The sequence below is a fragment of the Hyperolius riggenbachi genome, chromosome 3, assembly GCF_040937935.1.
Source record: "Hyperolius riggenbachi isolate aHypRig1 chromosome 3, aHypRig1.pri, whole genome shotgun sequence".
In the NCBI taxonomy this organism is placed as follows: domain Eukaryota; kingdom Metazoa; phylum Chordata; class Amphibia; order Anura; family Hyperoliidae; genus Hyperolius; species Hyperolius riggenbachi.
Window position 1 is genome coordinate 449,864,816 of NC_090648.1, and position 20,774 is coordinate 449,885,589.

The 20,774-nt window shown below is 48.1% G+C and overlaps 1 protein-coding gene across 2 annotated transcripts in view; it reads right to left on the reverse strand.

Annotated features, from left to right (window-relative positions):
* Nucleotides 1-19,948, reverse strand: part of LOC137561661 (WAG22 antigen-like) — a 133,801-nt gene extending 113,853 nt beyond the window's left edge. The window contains exon 1 of one of the 2 annotated variants that reach the window (XM_068272982.1): nt 19,885-19,948. The gene's annotated coding sequence lies outside the window, so the exon portion shown is untranslated. Of the gene's footprint in view, nt 1-11,093; nt 11,407-19,884 lie in introns of those variants that run through there. The other variant, XM_068272981.1, reaches the window with a different exon arrangement.
* Nucleotides 19,949-20,774: the final 826 nt, after the last annotated feature.

The following is a 20,774-nucleotide window of genomic DNA, read 5'->3' on the forward strand; positions in this document are numbered from 1 at the left end:
GTGCGTCATTTCCGGCACTCGCCTGCAGCCATAGCGAGCCTGGAAGAGGTGCAGAAGGAGCTGCACCTGCCACAGCACCGGCTCATGATCGATGTTCCAACTCGCTGGAACTCCACCCTGGCGATGTTGGAGCGTCTGGTTGAACAGAGGCAGGCTGTCAGCCAGTACGTTGCACGAGCAACAGTTGCCGCCATCACTGCAACTGGGCGTGCCGCCACCAACCTCCCGTCCATCATCTCCACAGAGGACTGGGGGAACATGCAGCAGGTGTGCTCAGTGCTGGCACCCTTCCTGCAGGCCACCAACATGGTAAGCAGGGACCATGGTGTGCGAGTGGGTCCTCATGGTGTGTGTGCTGGACAGGGCCCTGTATGCACTGCTGGAAGAGGGAGCGGCAGCCTTGGACCAGCAGGAGCTGCAGGCAGCTTCACAGGCCACCTCTGAGGAGGAGGGCTTGGAGTTGGTGGAGGGCCCTGACTTTGCTGCTGATGAGGGGGAGCAGCAGAGCGCAGCTGGAGTGGTGCGGGGTGGAGAGAGGGTGAGGTGGAGGAGGCAGAGGATGAGGAGGACAGCCCTGTCGGCTCTGGGGCTGCCGATGATGTGCCAGCAGACGTGGCCAGACTCTTCCCGATGGCAGCGCACATGCTGAGGTGCCTGCGCAAGGACCCAAGGGTCATCCAGATGAAGCAGAGGGAGGACATCTGGATCTGCATGATGCTGGACCCACGTCTGAAGGGGAAGCTCAGCCAGTTCCTGCCTGCAGGAGGAGACAGTGCACAACAAATGAGGGATTTGCAGCTGTCCCTTGTTGAGCGCTTGGAGGAAGCCTTCCCTCAGCCATCCACCCCCACTGTCCAGCCAGCACAGAGGGAGCAGCAGGTGCCTGCATCCACCAGCAGCAAGCGCCTGCTGTTTCTGACCAACGAGCTCTACATGAGTGTAGAGCTGCCAGGGACTAGAGAGGAGGTGCCTGCAGCAGCATCCTTCTCCGTCACAGACAGCGCTTGACCCGCATGGTGGCTGACTACATGGGGTCCTTCAGTGGGCTTGACAGCGTTGCCCCTGTTGATCCCATGGAATATTGGGTCAAGCACCTGCCGATCTGGAGCGAGCTTGCGCAGAACGCCCTGGAAGTGCTCTCCTGCCCCCCCTTCCAGCGTACTGTCAGAACGTTGCTTCAGTGCAGCCGGTGGAGTTGTCACTGAGAAGCGATCTCGTCTGTCTCACAAGTCTGTGGACAGACTGACGTTTCTCAAAATGAACCAGGCTTGGGTGGAAGGCGAATTCCTGGCCCCTGTTGTCGGCGAGAGGGGGACATGAAGTGGCATACACACATTACACCTGCTGCTGCTGTATTTCTTCCTGCTATCTGTGTTTCCACTGCCAGGGAACACATGAAAAGGTGCTGCTGCCCATGCGCCACCAGCTATTTACGCTCACAAATAGCTGCATTTCTGCAAAAAAAAATGTATTATTTTTTGTGTTATTATTTTAGAGGTGTCCGGGTTGAAAACTGGGCTGTCCCAATTTTGTATTGGACACAATGTGGGCTTCATGACCGCTGTCTGGAACCTCATGGTGTTTATTTATGGCCCTGGTACCACCGCTAGGACCCAGGGCCTATTATGTCTCGCTGCCTGCCCTCCTGCTGCCTGCTGCCAGTCTGCCACACACTCCTCCTCCTCACGCTGCCTGCTACTGTATTTCCTCCTGCTGTATGTGTCTCCACTGCCAGGGAACACATTACAAGGTGCTGCTGCCCATGCACCACCAGCTATTTACGATCAAAAATAGCTGCATTATTTTGAAAAAAAAAAACATTTAATTTTTTTAGAGATGTCCGGGTTGAGAACTGTGGTGTCCCAATTGTGTATTGGACACAATGTGGGCTTCACGACCGCTGTCTGGAACCTCATGCTGTTTATTTACGGCCCTGGTACCACCGCTAGGAACCAGGGCCTATTATGTCAGCAGTCACATCACACTGCCTGACACACACTACTCCTCCTCCTGTAGCTGCATTGAACTTCTGCTGTCTGTGTGCTGCTACCACTGCCAGGGAGAACAGAAGAAGAAGTATTTTCTGCTGCCACCCACTCTCCTACCAGCTATTATCACACTACAATAGCTGCAACTACTTCCTCTTCCTGCTGATGTCTGTGTTTTACCACTGCCAGGGTACACAGAAAAAGGCGCTGTGGCTTGCAATGTGCCACTACCTATTATGCCATCAACACAAATATAACTATGGTGTTGTTATTAAAATAAAATATTTCCACAAATGAAGTAAAAAAAAAAAATATTACAAAAGAAAGAAAAACCAAGACACATAATATAATGATAGAGAAGAAGAAGAAGAAGAAGAAGATATAGAAGAAGAAGAAGAAGAAGAAGATATAGAAGAAGAAGAAGAAGAAGAAGATATAGAAGAAGAAGAAGATATACAAGAAGAAGACGAAGAAGATATAGAAGAAGAAGAAGAAAATACAGAAGAAGAAGAAGATATAGAAGAAGAAGAAGATATAGAAGAAGAAGATATAGAAGAAGAAAAAGATAATTGAAGAAGATACAAGAAGTAGAAGATGAAAAAGATTCGAGTAGAAGAAGATATAGAAGAAGAAGAAGAAGAAGAAGAAGATATAGAAGAAGAAGATGAAGACTTCCAACTTACAACCATTTTGGACACACCTTCTCATGCAAACACTTTTCATGAAGTTAATTTACTATTTTTGATACCTTTTTTATAACTACTACATCACCACATAATCACTTGATGTTTTTCTTCATAAAAAAGGTGGTTTCATGCATCATTGACCTCCAATACAAGTTTTAAAAGCTATTTAAGGCCAGCTCGAATATTTTACTCGAATACAGACTTGGATGGTGACGTCGGATATCCGCGGTCGAATCGGATATTCGATTAACTCGAATATCGAACTTCGAGTGAATTCGGATAGTTTACTATCCGAATTCGACCAAACTCGAATAGGATAATGAGGTATCCGATCAACACTGATTCACATGCAAGCATATGATGCTGGCATGCGTAGCCCTGAACCCTGTGTTGTTAAAGTGCAAAGCACACCTACCTACAGGGAGGTAGCCATTTTTTGAGCAAGTATGGAAGTATGGAGGTCATTGGCAAACATTGGTCAGAGGGTACAAAAAACAGGACTTCTAGCAGAGCTGGTTGTGAGCAATGAAGTTCTAGGTGAGTAAAAACGCAAATGACTAAGCATTGTAAGCTCAGCTGAAAAGCAGTCTGCAGGTAGCAGCTACATGTGTGGGGCATCCTTACTCAGTACATACTGCGGCCGAGTATGTACAGGGGGCGGATGAGGTAAGTGTTTTCAGTGAGGTAAGAGCTTCCAAAGATGCAGTCCATAGGAGCATATTTTAAAAAGGTAAGTACTTATGACATTGTACATTAGGTAGTGGAAAGGAGTTTAGCTCCACTCTACCAAAAAGAGTAAACAGAGTTCAGGAGAACTATGAAATGTTTTCTGCTGTATGAAAAAACGAGATTAATTACGGTATATATTGATCAATCTGAGGTGTACAGAGTACAAGCCGCATGACGAAACCCAAATCATTAATAAACCCAAATCATTAATAAGAATTGATTTGTTTCAGAATCAGAATCAGAATCCGCTTTATTCGCCAAGTGCGACCAGAGTCGTACTCGGAATTATTTGTGGTTCACATAGCATATGCAGGTACAAAGACAGGCACATAGGTGCGCAGGCAGACAAAAAAAGACATCTACAAATGTTCAAGCTACATAGACATTAACAGAGTTTGACAGATAAGAACGGCCCCATGGGGCCTGTGTAAAGTCATTTAGATCAAAGAGTCCCAAAGCTGTGTGAGGATCACTCAAAAACAGCTGAGAGGTTTCCTGGCCAAGGAAATTACTGTACTGCTCCACTAGCTTAGCAGCAGAACTGCTTGGGGGAAGAAGGAGTTCTTGCGCCTGGTGGTTTTGGATGGGATAGTTCGATAGCGGCGACCCGATGGGAGGAGATCAAAGTAGCGACTGCCAGGGTGGGAGGGGTCGCAAGAGATCCTGGTGGCCCTCTTCTTCATTCTGGCAGAGTGGAGGAGATCAAGAGATGGCAGTGGTGATCCAATGATTCTCTCTGCCACAGTGATGACTCTCTGCAGATTATACCTGCCACTAGCCGTCATACTAGCATACCAGACGATGACTGAGGAACAGAGGATGGACTCAATGGTTGCAGTGTAGAAGCTGGTCAGCAGTTCCCGTGGCATGCCAAATTTTTTAAGTTGTCGCAGGAAGAACAGCCTCTGCTGAGATTTTTTCTGAATTGTGGTGGTGTTCTTTCCCCGTTTCAGGTCGTTGGTAAGGGTTGTTCCAAGGAACCGCACCAATGGTACCCTAGTGACTTCGGTATCGCCTATGCGGACTGGTGGGAGGGGAGGGGGGTGCCTCCTGAAGTCAACAGTCAATTCAACAGTCTTTGCTGTGTTGAGTACTAGATTGTTTTCCTTGCACCAGTTGCAGATTCTTTCGACTTCGCTGTGGTACTCGTGCTCTCCGTTGCTACCAATTAGGCCGATGATGGTGGTGTCATCTGCAAATTTGATGACCTTCACAAAGCCAACGGTTGAGGTACAGTTGTTGGTGTACAAGGAGAACAGGAGTGGGGACAGTACACATCCTTGCGGAGCACCAGTGTTTGTAGTTCTCACGCTGGAGGAGCAGTTGCCGAGCTTGACCTGTTGCGTTCTCTCAGACAAGAAGTCTTTGACCCATGCACAGAGAGTGGGGTCAACTCCAAGCCGCACCAGGTTGGCAAGCAGGATGTCTGGGCAGATCGTATTGAATGCAGAGCTAAAATCCAGGAACAGGATTCTAGCGTAGGAGTCAGGCCTGTCCAGCAGGCATGGTCTGAATACCCAATTTCCGATTCCGTGGTAATTCCGCATACCACCACTACTGAAATTCCGCTACCGTTTCATTCCGAGGAAATTCCTAAGCCGTTCCGCGGAATTCCGTCAGAAAATCAATCTCTCTCTCTCTCTCTCTCTCTCCCTCTCTCTCTCCCTCTCTCTCTCCCCCTCTCTCTCTCCCTCTCTCTCTCTCCCTCTCTCTCTCCCCCTCTCTCTCTCCCCCTCTCTCTCTCCCCCTCTCTCCCTCTCCCTCTCCCTCTCCCTCTCCCTCTCTCTCTCTCTCTCTCTCTCTCTCTCTCGGGAAAGAAAAGTACCGATCCTTAATCATACTACTTTTTCTATTGCATTGATCATAATGGTAGTATGGTTTATGCTAGGATAGCTTTACCATGTGGTGTGGTTCATGGTCTAGAGGTTAAGACAGATACCTACTAGCTACTACACACTGCATCCTGGGTTCAAATCCCAGCTATGGTATATAAGCTGTTTTGAAAATCTGCAATTCCCTACTGGATGATATGAGAGAGAGAATGAGAGAGAGAATGAGAGAGAGAATGAGAGAGAGAATGAGAGAGAGAATGAGAGAGAGAATGAGAGAGAGAATGAGAGAGAGAATGAGAGAGAGAATGAGAGAGAGAATGAGAGAGAGAATGAGAGAGAGAATGAGAGAGAGAATGAGAGAGAGAATGAGAGAGAGAATGAGAGAGAGAATGAGAGAGAGAATGAGAGAGAGAATGAGAGAGAGAATGAGAGAGAGAATGAGAGAGAGAATGAGAGAGAATTTTGATGTGATTCCGGAAAATTCCGTCGGAATTATAAATTTCCGCGGAATTCCGTTTAAGAAATTCCGTTCCGACTAACAAAATCAGAATTATTAATTCCGACCGGAATCATGGAATTAATAATTCCGCAGAATTTTCCGACCATGCCTGCTGTCCAGGTGTTCTGTGATGTATGCCAGGCTGACGTTGATGGCATCCTCCACAGACCTGTTTGCCCTATATGCGAATTGGTGCGGGTCAAGGAGGGTGTTGGTGTAGCTCTTGAGGTGGGCAAGGACCAGTCTCTCCAGGATCTTCATAATGTTGGAAGTTAGGGCCACAGGTCTGAAGTTGTTAAGATCCGTGCTGCCTGTTTTTTTTTGGGGACTGGTATAATTGTCGACCTCTTGAAACAGGAGGGGACTGTACCTTCTGATAGCGACCGCTTGAAAAGGGAGGTGAGCACAGGAGATAACTGAACTGCGCAGGTAATTAGGCATACCGATGACACACCATCCGGGCCTGAAGCCTTCCTGGGGTTCAGCTTGCGGAGGTGCCGGAGAACTTCTGCTTCTTGGATGCCAACTGGAGCCGAGGCGCAGAGTTCCCCCTGCACCTTAGCCGTGGTTGCAGGGGCCTTGAGTTGCTTGGACTGGAGTTCGAATCTGCAGTAGAATTTGTTGAGCTCCTCGGCCAGCTGGAGGCTGGGGGTCACAGGCTGAGGGGGAGGTTTGAAGTTCGTGGCAGCCCTAAGGCCTTTCCATACTTCTCGTGTATTGTTGGACTGGAGGCAGAGTCCCACCCTTTCAGAGAATGCGCAGTTCACATTTCAGGGCGTTCCTTGCTTTTCTAAACTCCTCAGGGGAGCCAAACTTGTGTGCCGCCTCCTTATTCTTCCGGAGCCGGCGCAGTTTGTCATTAAACCAGGGCTTGTTGTTGGGGAAGACCTTGAAGGTTTTGGATGGTATACACGCTTCTTCACAGAAGCTGATGTAGGAGGTAACATTCTCTGCCCATTCATCCAGAGTGGGTGCCTCCAGGATCCTCCAGTCGGTGGAATCAAAACAAGCTTGCAGCTCCATTTTGGCTTCAACAGTCCATTTTTTTACAGTTCTGATGGTGGGATTCACAGACTCCAGAAGTCTCCTGTAAGTGGGGATCAGATGGATTGTGTTGTGGTTGGAACTTCCCAGGGCAGCTCCCTGGATGGCCTTGTAAGCGTTCTTGTGGGCCGTGTAGCAGTGGTCCAGGATGTTGCGATTCCTGGTGGGGCAGGTAATGTGTTGTTTGTAGTGAGGCATCTCTTGACGTAGGTTTGCACTGTTGAAGTCCCCCAGGATGATGAAGAGGGCCTCCGGGAGGGCAGTTTCCCACCGCGAGATGCTGTCGGTAAGTGCCTGCAGAGCAGTCTTGGTGCAAGCGTTTGGGAGAATGTAGACCCCAACGAGAATGAGGGAAGAGAACTCTCTGGGGGAATACTGAGGCCTGCAGTTTATGGCAAAGAATGCAACATCTGGGGTGCAGGTCTTGCTGAGAATGCTGGTGTTTGTGCACCAGGCAGTGTTGACGTAGAAGCAGATTCCCCCCCCCCCCCCCCCCGCTCTTTTTCCCAGAGAGAGCTAGGTCCTGGTCTGCACATAGGAGGTCGTAGCCTGGCAGTTGCAAGGGGTTGTCGGGGATGCTGTCGCTCAGCCAGGTCTCAGTAAAGCAGAGAACTGGGGTGTTATTGCCAATCAAGGGTTTGCTGCTGAGTAAAAGGAGCAGCTCCTCCACTTTGGGAGTGAGCAAACATTTGCTAGCAGGATGGCAGGGACAGGAGAGCGTAGACTTTTTCTCTTGAGCCGCACCTGGGCACCCGCCCTTCTCCCTCTGTGGCGGCGTTTTCTCTGAGCTCACTCGGTGGTCAGATGTCGGATGTGGGCTGTGACTGCGTCCCACAGAGGGGTTCTCGCAGGCGGCTGGGGGCTACCCGGGGGTTCCCATTTGAGGAGGTCCTCCCTCGACAGGGTGGTGATGAGGTGTGTTGCCCGTTCCGCACCGATAGCAAGAGTCCCGCGTTAGAAGGAGGAGGGACGTTAGACGTTGACCGGGTTGAGGTGGTACAGGGGTCACACTGGCAGGGGTCAGAGCACATCCTCCGAGACTGAAGCAGGGGTGGTCTGCAGTGACCTTGATGGCCAGGCAGGTAGGTAGCAGGCGGGCAGATAGTAGGCAACTGCCGGCTACCGATCAGGTTGGAGCAGCAAACAGGGCGCAGTACAGTGAGCGGCCCAGCTGGTATGCAGCATAGGCAGCGGTGGGACCCAGTTTTAGGTCTCACAGTGTATGGACGTGGGGTACAGAGCAGAGTCCTAGGGTCCCACAGAACCCGGTATGGTGGATGGCAAGGATAGTTCAGGCCAAACTAGAGTGACCAGGGCACAGTGCAGAACAGTGAGTGAAGCTATGGAACACAGCAGCAAGCAGCGCAGAGACAATAGACCCCACGTGTGTGGTCAGTAGCAGGCAGAGTCCTAGGGTCCAGCAGAACCCGGTATGGTGGATGGCAGGCCAGACTAGAGTGACCAGGGCACAGTGCAGTACAGTGAGTGACGCTATGGAACACAGCAGCAAGCAGAGCAGTAGCAGGCAGAGTACACTGTGTCAACAGAGACAGGATCTCACCATGTGGGCTCAGCAGATGCTTGAGGAAGCTGGTCTTCTCAAACGCAGGTTCTGAGGGCTGCGGCAGCTGCTGAAGGTGAGCCTGGAGGAGAGGTGTCCAATTCGTTAGGCCCCCCTGGGCCGCGTCAGGAGGAGAAGCAATAGCAGTCCCGATGTGTGCGGACCACGTGGAGCGATGGCTGATGTCAGAGGCCCCTTTAAGCCTAGGCTAATCGGCGGCGAGTGAGACGGAAGTGTTTTCCGGTAGCCAGAGGAGCTGTCCGCCCCCACCGAGAACTGGGCTGGCTGCAGACGGGTCCCCAAGAGCGGTTTCAGGAGTTTGGCGATACGGAATCGAGAAAGCTGAGGTGCTGGCAGCAGAGACAGAGACAGACATGTCAGTCAGATAAGCAAAAGTTTCCAGAGGCCAATCCTGGTTTGGAGAAAAGCGAGATTTCCAAGATCGGAAAGAGATTCAAAAAACTGACTGAGCAAGGCATAATGCAAATTGCTAATGTTTTTCTTTCCCAAGGAGGTGCTCTCATAATGAAGAGTACCGTGCTGATTGTGATCGTAGGCTGCCATTTCGCTCTAGGAGACCGACTAGAGGACATTCTTATGAACAATAAGGGGTTAAGGAGACCACAAGGTCCAAGCATGTTAATGTTTGGAGAAAAAGGTACTGATCCTTTTGCACTTCCCTCTGATTGGCCCGACTGGACCGAACAGGGAAGGAGGAAAAGATCACTCGTGCCAGGTGGAAACACATTTCATCGCAAAATGTTGGTGAAAGGTATGAAGGGTCAAGTGTGCTGGAAGTGTGATGTGAACGGCAGCTTAAATCTGCTCTGGAATGTCACACTCCCGGAACCAACGCACCGATCCAAAGTTTTGTTAAAAGTTACATTGCAGTACAATGGGTGCATGCAAAAGTTGGAGTGTGTTGTTCAGGATTACCTTGTCTTGGTTCTCTGGAGTGAGATGGTTCTAGATTGGAGAGGAACGAGCAGTAAGCGCCACTTCTCCTCGAGGAGAGAAGCAGTGAACAATATCACACTCTGGAGCAACCGACAGAGCGTCTCTGAGACAACTATACACACGTAAAGGCTGGAAAGCAGAAGGGGTTTGGTTCTCGGAAGGAGAAGTAAAAATCAAGATCCAGCCACATGTTCAGGTGACAAAGAGGATGTGGAGAGTGATTCCAGGAAAGGGAGAGCCAACACAGGTAGCACCATCCTCACTACACGGGTCACAGTATGAGACAATATTGCACAGTCCATATTCAGCCACTTATTCTCATGCTAGATGGGTAAGTGAGGAGGTACTCTTAACTGAAAGATTGCAGAGAGTACATTCTTCCCGACCTAAGGTACGCATTTTGCCTCAGGACATAAGGGGGGAAAAGGTCCAATCTGGACAGTTGGGAACATCTTTTGTCATTGAGATGCTAATCAATTTCCCAAAGGAAATAGTACCAACAGTATTCTTCTGGAGAGGGCCACAAGGGTTAGCATGAGACGTGAGTTTAATGGATCAGGGGACTTTTTGGAGTAGAGAGGTAGAATCCTGGGATACATCAGGTAGCACCCAGGGGACTCTCTATGATGGAAGGGTGATGGGACTAAAACGAGGGAGTTTAAAAATAGCGCCCTTAGTCCGGGAGGATGAAGGACCATGGACACACGTTTTTTGCATCCCACAGTCCCTAGAGTTTAAAGGTCCAAATAGATCTTGCATAATGAAAAGGGGAACCGTAACAGTAAAAGTGGGGGTTCCCATGACTCCTAAAGCTCAGGTAGTCACACTGCCAGTGACTACCCAGGAACCATACCTACCGTCATGTGATACACATCAAGTTGTAAAAAGTGGCCCTTTTCAGTTACATCAACTGAGGGCAACTCCAGTTATCATGGAGGCCCAGCTTCAATTGATCACTTGGCAGGTTAACTTAGAAGAGTGGGTAATATCTAATATCTACCCTAACTGCAGCATGGTCGCTGCCACCCTGGTAAAGGCTTTTATGTTATGGGCACATTCCACAGGGAATAGTGTAGCCAGAAGAAGGTCCCGGGATTTAGCAGATACAATCTTGGGAGGCATGGGCGCTGGAATGGGGGTAGCAAACAGTGTAGACATAGAAGGTAGGACCGAGGCCATTCAACAATTAGGCACATTGGGACAACAGAATGTGGGTACCCAACATCATCTGAACTTGGTTTTGGAACAGTTAACGCACAACACATATAAAGTTCAGGGGTACACTCAAAGACACAATAAAATAATTCTTCATAAGATGATTGCACATGCTAGGGGTAATGCATGGGAAACCGCATGCTTGTCTATGCAGACCGAGTTAACAGCGGATTTTTAGATAATGGCTCAAGCCTTATTAAAAAGGTAAAACTCCTTTAGTGAGACTTGACAAGGAGCGATTTATCGATTTTCCTGGGGAAGGATCTTTTGCATGGAGGCACCGAGATGTCTGGGTAAACAGGTGGAAAGGGTGCGACAATTCTTTATGCACCGCTACTTCCTTAGTTCCTACCGATGGAAAAACACAGGTAGTTTTTCCAGTAGTATCACTGGGGACACCTGTTTCTTCCACACATGTCTTACACCATGACCTGAGAGGTCAACATTTTTTGGTGCTAGACAGGGAGGTGAAACAAGTAGATTTGTCGTTATGCTGGCAATTCTCAGAGAAGTACCTGTGTTTGCCAGGGCAAGTCAGATTTAGAAATTTAGAAAGGCATACAACCTGTTTTGCGATCCCACCTCTCAAGCAACTCTACCAAGTGCAATCCAGTACTTCAGTGCCATGCACTTTCAGTGTACAGTTCCTTTCCTGATTGTAGCGCTGGTTGCGGCAGTATAAACAATGGATGACCACCTTGTAAGCGATGTACACGCAGTGGCTTTCTCCAGCCTAGATGCAAACTGTCCTCACAGAGCAGGCTTCCTCATCACAGCCCCCTGCTAGCCATCCATGTACTGACACGTGGGAGATGCTTGTAGGGATCCGGAATGCATGCCTGCAGCGGCTGTTAATGCATTTCGGCCCCCGCCATCTTGGGCCTTCATCGGAACATGCTGCATGCTAACGTCTGTGCTGCACTTCCTTATATCCAAATCTTTTCCCCTGGTCATGTGGTATTCCCTCTGCAGTCTCCTCAGTGACATCATGTGGCCGTTTTTTGTATAACACCACCTTTTTACCAGGATTTTTTCAAACGATAGTTTCATTGAAAAATCTTTTTCCATTATACATAGCTTCTAGTGCCATCTTGTAAACATATTTTAGATTACACTCCATTTAATTTCTCACACAGTTATTCTAATTACTACCTTTCAAAGGGCCATATCTCCACCACAAAGCATGCAAAAACGAGAGGAAGAACACCCACTCTGCAGTAATGTAATATATATATATTTTTTTTTGAGGTGTCTGGGATGCAAACTGTGCTGTCTTAGTTGTGGGGAGAACTCAACTGCGGCTGTACCACCACGTCCTGGAACCTCACGGTTGTTTATTTTTGTTTGTGCCGTGGTACCACCGCTAGGTGCCATGGCCTATGCCCAGGGGCGCCTCTAGGCATAGGCAGTACAGGCCATTGCCTGGAGTGCCATTGGTCCTGGGGGGCGCCATGTTGCTGGATTAAGCCCCGCCCCCAAATTAAACCCTGCCTCCAGACTAAGCTCTGCCTCCGTGGGTGTTCTATTACTTGCTTCTGCTGCATCTACTTAGCGTCTTAGTCTGTGGGTTCTGGCAGGCAGTGCAGGGCTACAGGAAAATGATGTCTGAACCCCTGCACTGGAGATTGTTTGTGTCCTCAGTGCAGGGCTTAGGGCACAATTTTCCCGTAACCCTGCTCTGCCTGTCAGCGCGGGAGTTTTACAGCACTAAGATCATTGGGGGAGCTACTGCATGCCAGAGAGAGGCCAGGAGAGGAGTCTTCTGCAGGTGAGTAAATTTTTTTTTCTTATAGGTGCACGCAGGTATCAGGGCTATTAAGGGGGAACTAATGGGAAGGGGGGGGGGAGAGGAGCCCTGCCTATGTGTATTTTCTGGTGAAACACTGCCTAATTACGTGTATTTTCTGGTGAAATGCTACCCACATTACATTTATTTTCTGGTAAAACACTGTTGCATTACAGTTGTTTTCTAGTGAAATGCTGCTGCATTACGATTATTTTCTGGTGAAAGATTGCCGCGTTACGCTTATTTTCAAGTGAAACGCTGCCGCATTACGATTGTTTTCTAGTGAAACGCTGCTGCATTACGATGATTTTCTGGTGAAAGATTGCGGCATTAGGATTATTTTCTAGTGAAACACTGCTGCATTATGATTATTTTCATGGGGGGGGCCCTCAGGGTTGGGGGGGTGCCACAGGTCTTCTCACCTGGAGTGACAAAATGGCTAGAGGCACCCCTGCGTATGCCATCTGCTGCCACACATTACTCCTCCTTAACCTCCTGCTGTCTTTGCTCACACCGCCAGGGTCCACAGAATTGTGTGCTGCTGCCATGCACCACTAGCTATTACGCCACTGTAATAGCTAATATTGTGTTGTTGTACACGAAAAAAAAAGACAACATATTTTTCTCATGAAATCATTATATTATGCGTGAATAGGGTTGTATCGTGGGTGTGATTATGGGTGTGGCAGGGGCATGGCTTAAGTGTTCCTCTTTTTGATCTAAAAAAATTGGGAGGTATGCAAAAGTATGCAAGGATGCACTCCTCACAAAGTCTTTCTCCAAAACAGACTTTATTCAAAATCTTCACATGCAAAGCAGTAAAAACATGGCAGGGCCAGGAGAGATCCCCAGCAATTAGACAATCATCAGAAATGGTCAATGTCAATCAAAAAGATTACTCTCCCAGATCCAATAGGCTATAAAAGTGGACAAATGGGTAACCACCAAAGTCACAGCATTATATGTCCCAAACAGATTTGTTTTAGGATTAACGTCCATGTGCAGGTTTCTTGGCTGGAGGATGGGCATTAAGCCCGAAACAGTGATGCTGTGAATGTGTTGTCTACCTGCTTTTCCATTATTGTACCTATTGGATCTGAGAGAGTAAGCTTTTTGATGGACATTGACCATGATTATCCAATTGCTGTGGATCTCTCCTGGTCCTCTCATGTTTTTAGTGCTTTGTATGTGAAGATTTTAAATAAAGAAAGTCTGTTTTGGAGAATGGCCTCAATTCACTAACCTTAACTCCTGTCTTTAATAACTCTTCTGAGCTGTTTGACAGTTATCACCATGGTGATATAATTGTGATAACTGTAAAACAGCTCAGAAGAGTTATTAAAGACAGGAGTTAAGGTTAGTGAATTTAGGCAAAAGTCTTTGTGGAGACTGTTGGTCCTTGCATACTTTTGGATCTTTGTCCTGCCTGGTTTTCTGGTGGACTGACCTTGCAACTCTGGTAAGCTGCGGGGGAGCACGACCTGGAGAACACACTACATCTTAGCCTCTGATTGGCTAGTCTTGATTATAAGCTAAAGCAGATTATAAGCTAAAGCAAGATGTGATCACAGTAAATCAGAGCTTTGCAAATCTATCAGAGAGGCGGCCTCCAATTATTATACACAACACTCTGAGGTACTAAAAATAGTTAACTTATCAGACAAACCCTTGAGTGAGGATGAAGCCTCTGTCCTTCAGAAATGTCTTTATTTTGCCCCAACTAATCATTTTGATTATTTTGAAGTGTTAAAGGATGTATATCTATTTTGCAGGTGTCTGGCCCTGAAAAAGATGTTTGACAAACCTACTCATGTTGCTGAACAACTTGAGAATGATTTCCCAGACATACAGGACAGACAGGCCATACAAGATCTGGTGGAACTATTGGAAGAAAATCAAAAAACCAGGTAGGTGTGACCCCCTTTAATCCGGCCTCTAAATTTATATCAGCCCTTAGTGTGTGCCCCAAGGTAAGATTTTTTTTTTTATTATTTAGTGAGTAGAGATTTAGAATCCCTGGATCACCAAAACATCAGGGGAATACAAAATCTAATCTTACGGGAAAGAATGGCTTTCATGCACTGTGGGTGTCTGTGATGGATCCATCTGAAAATGGCACCTGCGAATAATGGCGCACGGTGTTGCCGCTAATCCGTTTGCCGCTTATTATCTATTTAACAATAAAGCCTTATAGTTATTTAGCGTTAAAGCCTTATCGTTATTTAGCGTTAACACACAGAACCCTCTCTGTACCTATCCCTAACCCCTAAACCGCCCCTGGTGGTGCCTAACCCTAAGAGCCCCCTGGTGGTGCCTAACCCTAAGAGCCCCCCTGGTGGTGCCTAACCCTAAGAGCCCCCCTGGTGGTGCCTAACCCTAAGAGCCCCCTGGTGGTGCCTAACCCTAAGAGCCCCCCTGGTGGTGCCTAACCCTAAGAGCCCCCTGGTGGTGCCTAACCCTAAGACCCCCCTGGTGGTGCCTAATCCTAACCACCCCCCTGGTGGTGCCTAACCCTAACCACCCCCCTGGTGGTGCCTAATCCTAACCACCCCCCTGGTGGTGCCTAACCCTAACCACCCCCCTGGTGGTGCCTAACCCTAACCCCCCCCCCCCCTACTGGTGGTGCCTAACCCTAAGACCCCCCCCTGGTGGTGCCTAACCCTAACCGCCCCCCTGGTGGTGCCTAACCCTAACCTTGACAGTGTTACATTAAATCCATTCACCGTTTTGCAGTTAAATAACGTCTGCAGTTTGGCTTATGTAGGGCGCTATTGATAAATAACGATACTGTGGGTAATAACGTCTGCAGTTTGGCTTATGTAGGGCGCTATTGATAAATAACGTTACTGTGGGCAATAACGTCTGCTGTTTGGCAAATGAACGGCACTATTGATAAATAACGTTGGTGTGTGCCACTATTGATAAATAACGTCAGTGTGTGCCACTATTGATAAATAACGTTAGTGTGTGCCGTTTTTCTTCTTTTTTCCCTGTGCGCCATTATTATGCAGTACTAACGATAAATTGCGATAAGCGTATCTTTTTAATGCGGCGACATTTTTATGCATAGGCGCTGTGCGCCATTATTCACTGATCCGGTCTATGATGCCTATCTATTGCAGTTTGCTGGCCCTTCTCTGACACGCAATCTCTTGTATGGATAACGTTTTTCATTCAAAAGAGCTATACATTTTGCAATATATCCTTTGAGTGTGCTGATCCTTTTGGAATACATAGACTTCATTGCCACCTTGTGCTCTGGTGGCCTGATCGTGTGCACCTCAGTTGTGGGAAGGAAAGTGCGGCCAGGTATTCCCTCTTGTTGACGACAGAAGTGGTGGTCACATTGGAGGTCTGTGTGGAACCAGTGGCCTCCTGCTTCACCATCAGCTCCATGACAGCCTCTGCCTGCCTCTCCTCAATGGCCCACTGACCCTGGCCAAAGATGGGTGCAAATTTCTGCACCGCCCCTCTCAGCTGCTCCCTCCCCGACAGCTGAGCACCCAGCGGCTGGCAGCGGACCAGCCATAGACCTGCCAGCGGCGGCGATGGTGCTGCCTCTCCCTCTGCCCCTGCTCCTGGTGGCAGACATTGCACAATTTAATAAAGATACATTTAAAAAAAAGGTGAACGCCATTTTTTTTCATTAAATGTGTCTGATGACGGTCGGACAAATTTAAATGTGTAAAAGTAACAGTAAGTCAGTATGAACACCAGAACACTAGAGTGTGAGACAACAAGAGAATGACAGTGAGTGACACTAACACTGTCTGTCACACTTACACTACAGGCAGCAGCTGCAGAATCAGTGACAGACACAGATGCTGCTCTAGTACTGTCTGCTAGTCTACCACTATATAAACTAACAGTACAGATGATAAATCAACAACCCTAATCTACCTACAGGCTAGTAGGGCTACCTAGCTAGCAGTCCTGGCCTGCACACAGACCCCAGATAAGCTAATCTAACTCAGCTTCAATCCTAAGCTAGCGCACAGTATACACACTATACACTACACTGACTGTAAATGACTAGCTAACACTAAATCAATACAATATTTGTGTTGTACAGGTGTAAATGAGGTAAAACGCACTGTTTTCACAGTAAAACCATTGCTCACAGCTAGATAGCACAGAGAAGCTATCAGTTCTACCAGAGTTGAGCAAGGTCGAGATTCTCAACATGGCTGCCACCTTATATAGAGGAGGGGAAGGCAGAGGCTCCCCTCCTCTGATTGGTTGCTAGGGCCTCGACTGGGGGCCCTCTAATTGGCCCAACAACGTAATTTCCATTTTCGAGCTCGTGATCACAGCTAACCCGTGATCATGAGTCTGATTCGGAATGCAATCACGAGTGCATTCAAAACCGGCATTCGTGATCAGGGATGCCAATTTTGACCTCATGATCGCAAAAATCAGCTGGTTATCATGGGGTAGCGGTGATTATGAGCTTGTGATGAGCACCCTGCTCCAGTTGCGCTTGTTCAACTGTTAACAGTTAACACTTCGTATCGCTACTCTGAGCAATTGTGTCTGCCAAACCTAAATCCGAGCACGACCCAGTCTTGCTTGGCCATTAAAAAGAAGCCATAACCAAGAACTGAACTTCATGCCAATCAGTAGCTGATACCCCTTTCCCACTAGAAATAAATTCCTTTTCACAAACGGATCATCAGGGACTCTGTATGGCTGATATTGTAGTAAAACCCCTCCCACTGTGGGAGCCTTGTTGCATTGTGGGAAATAACAGCTGTTTCCAACTGCCAAAAAAGCAAGCAGCATCCCCCTCCACTGACATCACCTGTTAGCAGTAAAAATGTCACCATGTGATAAATGTCAGAATGTAAATCAGGGAGAGGAAAGATTTTACAATGGGCAAACACTGACTAAATTATTCATACATAATTATTGTAAAAATGAAGTACTTTTTTATTACATTATTTTTACTGGAGTTCCTCTTTAAAATGATTCTGATTCAGCCTGCAGTGGTTGGCTGCCCATTTGCAACATCACTTTGTGAGTACCAAATTCTACTAATTTCTTTGTGAATGTCGCTTTGTGACATTCTACCCCATCGGGGGTCCCGTTTTCTCTGTGTGTTTTTTCTTTTCGGGGTACCCTTTAATCACCCTCCACACCAGTATCTAAATGTGGGGACACCTAGGAATTACCTTTCCTTGCTAAACCAGCCAAGCATCCAGGCCCGGATTTACATCACAGGAGCCTATAGGCACAAATATCCTGGCACCCTAGACTTTGTCCTCCATTTACCTACAAGTGTACTGGTTGGCCCAGCTGTCACTTCTCCCTTAGTTCACTTGCCTGTCATAGGTAGCTACAGGTGCCCCTTAGTATTAGGCAGCCAGAGCTATCCTCCATATTAAGTAACTAGAGGTGCCCCCAACAATTAAGTAGCTAGAGGTGCCCCCAAGCATTAGGTAGCAAGAGGTGACCCCAACTGAATGGAGCAGTGATGCTCGGATGTCTCGATCCACGAATTCGGCAACCACGGCCGTTGTTTTAAAAAAAAAATCCGCCTCTGGCGTGATTGGTTCCGTATTATGAAATGCGTCCACGCCACAACGCCGATTTTCGATCGTGAATGAGGCAATCACGGCCAGATCCATGGCCGCATCCGGATTTTCTTTTAACGTTAATAGCAAAGTCCCCATACATGCTACAATCCCCCAAATTGCATGGATTATCAAGGTGATAAGCGGCTATAACTTAAGCAAAAAAAATCCAAAAATAATGTTTTGTTTTTGAAAAAATGAATTTTAAACTGAAATCAGCATTTTAAATGGGGCTATTAATTGGTAATAAGTGGTTTTAAACAGGGAAATACACGTTAAGCAATCGCAGAGGTGAAGGTGAGTCCCAATGGCACTTGGCGGTGATGGTACCACTGGAGGAGGATGAGTGGTTGACGCCAAAAAGACCCAGAGATTTTTTTGTAATTTTTGGGGGGGGGTTTTGCAGCGATTAGCAATGACATAACAGCAGAGTTGTCAGTGGACCCGGGCAGTGTGAACGCAGACTTTAGTAGCGACTGAGTCAGGAGGTCAAAGCGGCCGGTCAGTGCGGCAGCACAGAAGGACCATGGCAAATCACTGGTAGTACCATAGTGTAATAGTGCTGCACAAAAAATTAGATGCGTCAGTGGACCCGGGCAGTGTCAACGCAGAGTGTAGTAGCGACTGAGTTAGGAGGACAAAGCGGACGGTCAGCTCAGCAGCACAGAAGGACCATGGCAACTCACTGGTAGTAGCACAGTGTAATAGTGCTGCACAAAAAATTACATGCGTCAGTGGACACGGGCAGTGTGAACGCAGAGTGTAGTAGCGACTGAGTCAGGAGGACAAAGCGGACGGTCAGCTCAGCAGCACAGAAGGACCATGGCAACTCACTGGTAGTAGCACAGTGTAATAGTGCTGCACAAAAAATTACATGCGTCAGTGGACACGGGCAGTGTGAACGCAGAGTGTAGTAGCGACTGAGTCAGGAGGACAAAGTGGACGGTCAGTTCGGCAGCACAGAAGGACCATGGCAACTTACTGGTAGTACCATAGTGTAATAGTGCTGCACAAAAAATTTCATGCGTCCGGTGACCCGGGCAGTGTGAACACAGAGTGTAGTAGCGACTGAGTCAGGAGGATAAAGCGGACGGTCAGTTCAGCAGCACAGAAGGACCATGGCAACTCACTGGTAGTACAACAGCCGAAAAATGAACCAAGGTATGCAGGTAGTAACTTTCTTTAGAAAGGCAAGCATGGTTAACACATTGCAGCAGCCACTTCATGTCCCCCTGTATCCGACAATAGGGGCCAGGAAGGCAGCGTAACATGTGCACACCCATGGGAAACAAGTGGGCCTTGGCAACAAGATATTCATCGCCCTCATAGTCCCATATCACATGCCTGTCCTCCTCCTGTGCCATGTCGTCCTCCCCAAGCCGCAATCCCCATACAGTGCCTGCGGCGCTCTGCTCCTCCTCCTCAGCATTCAGGTTAGGGACCTCCACCTCCTCCAACTCCTCCCCTACCTGTTAGCCCTCGTGTGCTGCCATCTGCTCCTTATCCAGCTGCCTCAGGGCTGCCTCCCCATGCTCAATTAAATTGCACATTGCCTGGTCCAGCAGGCAAACCATGGGCACCCACTGACACACGGAGGCCCGCTCCTCACTCCTCGCTGACCATCTTGCTTACCTCCAGGAAGGGACTCAGCACAAGGCATGCTTGCTGCATCAGTGTCCAGTGAGTTGCACTGATGATGGGGACTTGCTGTTTGCTGGGGACACTTGGGTCTAAGGGTGGCCACTAATTATCCAATATTTTCATCCAATCTTACCAAATCTATGTAGTAGAAGAGTAAACTGATGATATATATAAATTGGATACTATAGGCAGTTCCCTTATAAGATAGATATGGTAAGATTGGATGAAAAAGATTGGATCGGGGGGCAGGGGCGGACTGGCCCGGGGGGACGGGTGCCGTTTTCCCCCCGGGCCGCCGCCTCATTAAACAATCAGGGCCGCCAGCTTAGTGCAGGAACAAAAATAGAATTTCAGCCCCGCCCCCAGCTCTTACCAGCCACAAATTGCAGGGCATTGGCTCAGCACTTTCTCCTCTCCGTGTGCTGCTTCTTCATTGGCTGCAGGCAGTGCCCTGGTGATGCACTCCACACCCGGAAGTGAAGCTGAATCGAAGCAAACACACTGCAGACATGTAGCAGCTAGATAGAATGCAATGAGCCAGGCCAGCCCACTGTAAGTTGCTCTTTTTTCTGTCAGTGAACGTGGGTCAGGACTCCCTCCCTGGATTACTAGCAATCTCATGCCTTTTTAATTGCAAAATAGCTAGGAATCATTAAAAAGAAAGTATTCCTTGCAGCCTTGGAAACGATCCGACCTCCTATTGATGCAGGCTGGTACAGCTACTACTGGGTGCCTGGGCTGCTGCAGGAAGCTGGATGGCGTAATGCAATGTAATGTCAAGTTGCAGGGACACAGACTGCTCAGCTGGCTTGCAGTCAGAGTGTCCGTGTCTCCAGTCTCCACCTGAACTGCTGACCCTGCACTGTGCTTTTCACTTGTACTGGGCTCCCTCCCCCACAGATAAGGAACGGACATACGCCTGGCACTTGGCAAGGCTGCATGTCTGTGAGATGAGACTGGAGGTGATGATTTTAGCACAGGGGAAACTATCCCCAACCTCTCCATCTGATTCTTAGGACACTATCAACAGGAGCAGAAAAATGATAAGCAAGCCTGGAGCACTAGGCCCTAAGGTATGATGGAAACTATGGGGGAAGGGAGGGGGGGGGGATTATAGTGAAGGGAGCTGCCAGAGCCAAGTGACCAAAAGACACACAAATACTAAGGTGCCCATACAGATTCAACCAAGAGAAAGATCTCTCTCTAATTAGACCCATACACTATAGGCACATTCCAAATCCTATTTCAGCATTAAATCTTTAA